This window comes from Phacochoerus africanus, chromosome 2 (assembly GCF_016906955.1).
Source record: "Phacochoerus africanus isolate WHEZ1 chromosome 2, ROS_Pafr_v1, whole genome shotgun sequence".
Classification (NCBI taxonomy): domain Eukaryota; kingdom Metazoa; phylum Chordata; class Mammalia; order Artiodactyla; family Suidae; genus Phacochoerus; species Phacochoerus africanus.
Genome location: NC_062545.1, coordinates 49,940,818 through 49,948,115, shown reverse-complemented (window position 1 = coordinate 49,948,115; position 7,298 = coordinate 49,940,818).

Sequence of the window (7,298 nt, the reverse complement as noted above, 5' to 3'; positions counted from 1 at the left end):
GTGTAGGACTCTTTGGGGGCCTCCCAGGTACATTTCCATGTCCCATTTCTTACTTCATTCAGTCAAGTTCCAAAGGGCAGATTCAAACAGTTGCCAACCAGGGAACTTAGGGAATGCACAAACAAAGGAGGAACAATCAAGAAAGAATACTACAAAAATAGAGGGTCCCAGTTCTTCCTCAAGGAAAATACATAACAATATCTTTAAGTGTTTCTGCAGGAACAATGCCCCCCACCAGGTGGAGGATGGTAACTTCAGGCTGAGCCCAGGATTCCTGGAGCATCACCCTGTTACCTCCCCACCAACCAGGCAGAAAAGAGTCACACAACCTCCAGTCCTCATCCCAAATTTTGCCTATATAGACTTCTCCCCAAAAACCATCACAGAATTTGAGGTTTTGAGCATAACCACCTGTTCTCCTTGTTTGGCCCTGCAATAAACATTTCTTTGCTCCAAACGCAAACTTTTGGTTTGTTTGTCCTCATGGTGCTTCAGGCACACAATCTTGCATTTGGTAACATTCGCCTTTGTGTCCCAATGTTTGCTGAGTGGTGTACTTACCAATACCTACAACTGATTCTCCAATTCTCCTGACACCAAGTGGGTGTCCAACAATTCAATTCAATTCTGATACTATCTACCTGGAGTTATCACTAGATCCCACAAGTTAAAAGGCTCAGTCCCAGGAAACTGCATCTATTTCAATGCCAATCTCAAAGACTGGGTCACCTGTACTTCTGACTAACTGGCTATAAATCTGGGTTTCCCACAACTCCTCTGATAATTTGCTAGGCTCCATAATTTGCTTGATTGGCTCCCAAAACTCAGAATGGTTCTTTGCTTATGTTTACCAGTGTATTACAATAAATACAACTCAGGAACATCCAAATGGAAGAGATGCATGGGACAAGGTGTTGGGGAGGGGAATTCCACAAAGCTTCCACACCCTTTCTGGGCACAGCACCCTCCCAGCACCTGCATGTGTTCACCAAGTGGGAAGCTCACAAATCTTGTTCAACAGGTTTTTTAGAACTTAATTTCTAACCCACTTTTCTCCTCTCCTTCTTGAGATCTATGAGTGGAACTGAAAGTTCCAACCCTCCAATCACTGACTCTTTCTAGTGACCAGCCCTATTCTGAGGTTACCTGGGGACCCTACCCTATTGTATCATTAGTTTCAACTTAGTAGTGATGAAAAGGAACTCATTATGAATAACAAAAGATACTCCTATTACTCAGGAAATTGCAAGTATTGTATAAGGAGCACTGTGCCAGAGATCAGGGATAAAAACAAAATGTATTTCTTATCACACCACAATTGGAATAGTGGTCAATGACAGTGTTCCTGGGGGCCATTTCTACACTTGGACACCTACCACTAATTATGTGGGAGCATAACTACAAGCCACATAAATACATTCCATTAAACCCTAAACTAAATGGAACCCTAACCCTACTTACCCAGAGCTGCATCCTCAGCATGCTTGTGACCACTCAAATACACTCCTGTGAGGGCAACTGTGGTGGAGAGATAGTCTAAATGGAAAGACACAGAGGCATCAAGAGATGGAAGTAAAAATACCTTACTTTTCCAAAATTTTACCAAAAAACATAAGATCATGTGAATACCTTGCCAGGGCCTATGTCAGAAACTGTGGGAAATGCCTGTGCAAGTGGGTCATTGAAGTTTAAGCTTTCTTAGCACCATTGTCAATCTGCCTATGCAGACATCTGAGAGTAAATGAGAATAAGGCCTGAAGAGGAGTTTAAACAAGTTGTATTACCCCAATTATTATTTGGTGATTTCTCAAGAGACTGAGTACAGATTTCACTTGCTTCTAATTATATTTTTATGCCCAACTGGTAATTCTTTAAATGTGAGTCCAAAAGACTGGATTATGAGTAGCCCCAGAATCACATAGGTTACCAGACAATTAGGTATCAGTAAATAGACAGTTATCTTGGGTAGACAAGTAAAGACTAATGATTCTCAAAAAGAGTTGTGAAAATTTGAATTTGCAATGTGACCTAAGAAAAAATTAGTTGTAAATATCAGAAATGGGACACTTCCTCATCTGCTACAACCTCCATATTTCCTTCAAAATTAAGTATATTCTAGAATTGGTTGGATATTGATTGTTTTTTATGGCTTAGCAAAGAAAAAGTATTGGGAGTGTTTTTTTTTTTTGTAGTTTGTTTAAAAGTTATGAAAGGGAAATTTATTGAGGATGTTCTATCAGATTTATTACCAAAGTTTCCTTCCACTTTAATATTATAAAAATCTTCTTTGTATAACAATGAGCTATTAACCTAAAAATGTGCATGTGGATATATGCATTGATGGGAGTAATATTAAAATAAAAATTTGAAATCTGTTAGTTCTAGGTTGTTTGTCTAAAATCTCATATTAGTAGAAATTGCATTGGCTTCTTGCATTGGATATAATACTTTTTTTTTCTTTTTTGATACAACTGTGGTTTTTGGAAGTTCCCCAGGCCAGGGATTGAACCCATGTAACTGCAGTGACAGAACGGAGCCTTAAGCCACTGATCCATAAGAGAACTCCATTGATACAGTTCTTAAATTGTCTGTTAGCTAAAGCTTGTCTATAATGCTGTTAAAAATCAAATAGATATGGAATCGATATTATGGAAGTCACTTGGTCTACAAAACCTACAGAAAGTTTTAACATTGATTATTTTTTTCAGGACTAAATTTAACCTGTAGCAGTTACTTTTTAAAATATCAATGTATTCAAATTTTTTCAACAAGAAGCATCCTTTTAATGGAAAGCTATATTTTAATGTAAAGACAAAACATTATGTCAGTAGTTTAGTTATTCTGAAGATAATTAGAATCTTTTAAAAACCATATAGGAGTTCCCATCGTGGCACAGTGGTTAACAAATCCGACTAGGAACCCTGAGGTTGCGGGTTCGATCCCTGGTGTCGCTCAGTGGATTAAGGATCTGGCGTTGCCGTGAGCTGTGGTGCAGGTCAGAGACACAGCTTGGATTCCACGTGGCTGTGGCTGTGGTGTAGGCCAGCAGCTACAGTTCTGATTAGACCCCCGGCCTGGGAACTTGCATATGCCGTGGGTGTGGCCCTAGAAAAGACCAAAAATAAAATAAAAACCACATATATTATTGTTTTTTTCACTATATACAATACAAAATGAACAATGGAATCTAATTAAGACAAGGCTATGGGCCTTTTCTTATTTAGAAATATCAGTTTCTCATTAACTAGACAACAATTGGAATAGCATTTTTTTAAGTCAACTATACTCCTATAAAATTTACTTTAAAAAAAAAAAAAAAGAACAGCATCCTTTGTCACTGCTGCAAGAATGCATCCCAGAATCTCTTTGTTGTCACCATGAGCACCATTGTCCCAGGTCTTCCTCTCATTTGGACACATCTCTCTTCTGTCTTGTGCCTACCACTTACTGCACCAGATCCATCCTCCACCCTGCTCTGTGTCCCATAAGGCTGATTATTATGCTCTGTATCAAAATATGTCCCCTGGCTTCCTGCTAAATTCATCCAAAAGGAGGCACTGGCAGAGATAGGAGGATGGAAGGAGAAAGGCTGGAGGACTCACTCCCGTGGCTCTCCCTGAGGGACTGTGGGTTGACAATGGCTGTTAGGCAGCTCTGTCCTAAGCTTATAGGTCTTTCCAGATTCCAGTAATTTCTTATTCTTTTTCTCTGAGGAGTTCCTGCTATTGCCAACCTTAGGGTTAGTTTCTCTGTATCCTGCTCACACCTTTGCTAACAGTCCAATCATTAAACTGTCTTGAATCATCCGTTTGGGGTGTGCTCTGTTTTCTGCCTGAATCCTGGCAGACTGATTCGCCTCTTCCCTCTCACCTGACTGCTACATTTCTTTAGAGTTTGAGCTGTCAGTCAAATGATCTGATAAACTTAGTGCTAGCTGTGGCTCCTGTCCTTAATATTTATCTTAGAAACAAGTTCAAGTCTAGGCTACTTTTCCAAGAAAACCACGTTTGACCTCATCCCCTTCCTTTAGTTTCTTTCATTCTTCTCTCCCTCCGTAGTCAAGCTTCTTTAAGGAATGGTTCATATCCATGACCTCTGCTGTCCTAATTCTCTGTCATTCCTCAATTTGAAGCACCTCTGTCCACAGCATGCAAAATTCCTGGGCCAGGAGTTGAGCCCAAGTCACAGCAGTAACTCTAGCCATAGCAGTGGCAATGCCAGGTCCTTAACCATTAGGCCACCAGGTGACTCTGAAAGCTCTGTCTTCTTTCTCACCACCCCACTGAAATTGTCCTAGAAGTCATCAGTGATATACTCAGTGTGTACTTATTAGTTCTTTTCTACATTTGATATCAGTAATCACTGGCCTTTTTTTTTTTTTAATTATCTGCTTCCTCTGCTTCTACATTTCCTTGTCTTTTTTTTTGATTACTTCTTCCCTTTTGTCTTTAAATTTGGCTGTTCTTTAGGGTTTTCTGTTCAGCTGGCTATTCTTCTCACTCTAACTTGCATTCCCCAGGGATTTCATCTTTTCCATTGCTTCAACTTTCACTTGAGCATAGGTAACAAAAATTGCCTCTCCTTGGCAAGCCTCATACCTGAGTTTCATTAAGTTTTTTACCTACATGTTCTAGCCTTGTCCCTCAGGCCCCTCAAATTCAAGATACCAAATCAGAGCCACTACCTTGTTTCCTAAGGTGTCATGACTGTAAAATACACCATCATTTTAAAAACTACTAAGGAAAAAAAATATTTACAGTGGTGAGATTTCTTCAATTATAAGGCATCCTAACTTGAGATTTAAAATGTAAAGAAAAGAAAATGCATCTTGGAATTTATGTATTTTTTTAGGTTTTCATTTTTTCTATTATAGTTGATTTACAAGAATTTATGAAATACAGTAGATTTCCCTGTCATTGTCATTCCTGATCTGCTCTTCCTCATGTGTTCCCCATCTTAATTAGTGTCACAGTCCCCCTTCCCATCTCTCATTTCAGAATCCTAAAAAGAATATATAATGGTCAGTTTTATGGGTCAACTTATCTAGGCTAGAGCACTTAATTCTCTAAACACTAACTAGATATTTCTGTGAAGGTATATGGTGGATGTGATTAACATTTACAATCAGTTGACTAAGTGGGGGAGATTATTTTCCATAATCTAGATAGATCTGATCCAATCAGTTGAAAGCCCCTAAGAGCAGAATTGAGGTTGCCTGAGAAAGAAGAAATTCTGCCTGTGGACTGTCAATGTCAGTTTCTGCCTGAGAATTTCCAGTCTGCCTTCTGATGGCCTGCTCTGAATTTCAGCCTTGCCTTGCCAGCCCCCAGAAATGCATAATCCAACACCTTACAATAAATTGTCCCTTTCTCTCTCTCTCTTCGCCCTCTACCCTTAGACACCATGTCTTGAAAATGAATCTTCATTACTGTATCATAAATTTGTCTTCTTTCGTTTCGACAGCCTCAGTTTAGCTTTCATCATCTCTTGGTTTGACCATAACAACAGCATTTTAACTGAAATAAATCCCTGCTTCAAGTTTTCTCCATCTCCAACCTAAGCATTCAGATTATCCTAAAGGGACCTTTTTAAAATGAAAGTCTAATTATATCTTTCTCTGCTTAGAACACCTCACTGTTCTCATAACCTACAGGATGAACCCCAAGTTGCCTAGTAGGGAATATACATCCATTCAGGACCTAGTCTTTTAATTGGCTAATTCTCACCTGCACCCTGATTGCTTAAGCAATACCGAACCTGTGCTCTATCCTTTACATACTCTGTTCCCTTGATGGAATGTTTGCTTACTCTTCTCCTAGGCTACTTGATAAACTCTTCTCCAGTGGTTAAAACCTAGCCCAATATTACCTCCTTCTGGAGTCCTTTCTAAAGATCTATGAGTATTTTTTGTATTTTTAATTAAAATATTTTTAGGAGTTCCTGTCGTGGCTCAGTGGTTAATGAACCCGACTAGGAACCATGAGATTGTGGGTTCTATCCCTGGCCTCTCTCAGTGGGTTAAGGATCCCGCATTGCCGGGAGTTGTGGTGTAGATCGCAGACGCAGCTTGGATCCTACATTGCTATGGCTCTGGTGTAGGCCAGCGGCTACAGCTCCGATTAGACCCCTAGCCTGGGAATCTCCATATGCCGCAGGAGTGGCCCTAGAAAAGGCAAAAAGATAAAAAAAAAAAGAAAGAAACATTTTTTAAAAGAGAATTTGGGTACAATGGTTGAAACTTTCTACTTTGTATCCTTAAAAAACAATAGGAAAAATTACAGTATCTATTTGGCAACAAATGAAAACCTAAGTATGAATGTCTTTAGTCTATCCATTGTTTGAAAAGTTAAAGATCAATTTTAAATTCTTTCACATTGTGTTACCAATGTGGCTATCTAGACCTGGGCTATTTTAGCCCATAAACACAAAGAGAACCAATTGGCTTTACAAAATCTTATGACCAGTGAATCACCAATATGTGGGAATTGAACACCAAAAATTACACTTTGATTGCAAATATATTCTGAGAAACTCTGCCCAGATATGAGGCAAATGAAACCTCATAATAAAAAAGAATAGATTTTGGAGTCAGGAGAGAAAACCTATTGTTAAAAAAAGGTAACATATGCTGCTAATGAAAAAAAAAAATTCGTCCTCTGTTAAAAATATTGAGAGTGCTGTGGATCATTTTAAAATATCATAAATTGAAAATCAGTTTTTATTGTAATTTCTACTAATATTATAAACTGACTGACATTCTTCTGTATTTAAGTTGTATCACCAAATTTATTTTTTATACCTTAATGTACATAAACATCAGGTTCAGGAGTTGACACAATGAAAAACACATGAAGGTTTTAAGTGATATTTTAATATGTCTAGTCTATGGGTAAATCATTTCTTGCATAGCCAGAAGAAAAATCTTAAGAAGAAAAGGAACATGTATTACCAGTTCATGTGGGAATGTTTGTTCCATTAGAAGTATATAAACTGTATCCATTAAGAGTTTATGATTGTAGAAATACAGAATTGCAAATTTCACAATTCACATTATGATACTGTGTGCAATCTAATTTTAGGATGAAAAATTGGAAAGTTGCCTCTGTGTCCACAAATTAAAAACACTGAGATATTAACATTTCACGGTGTCATTTTCTTTTGGGCAGTTTTCTATACAAAGAAGCAGGTAAACTACATTTTTTAATATGCCTTACACTTTAGGGCTCCAAAAAAAAAAAAAAAGCTATTTTGATTTTAAATGGAAAAAAAAAAAAACCTGTGAGAACACAGATATTTAA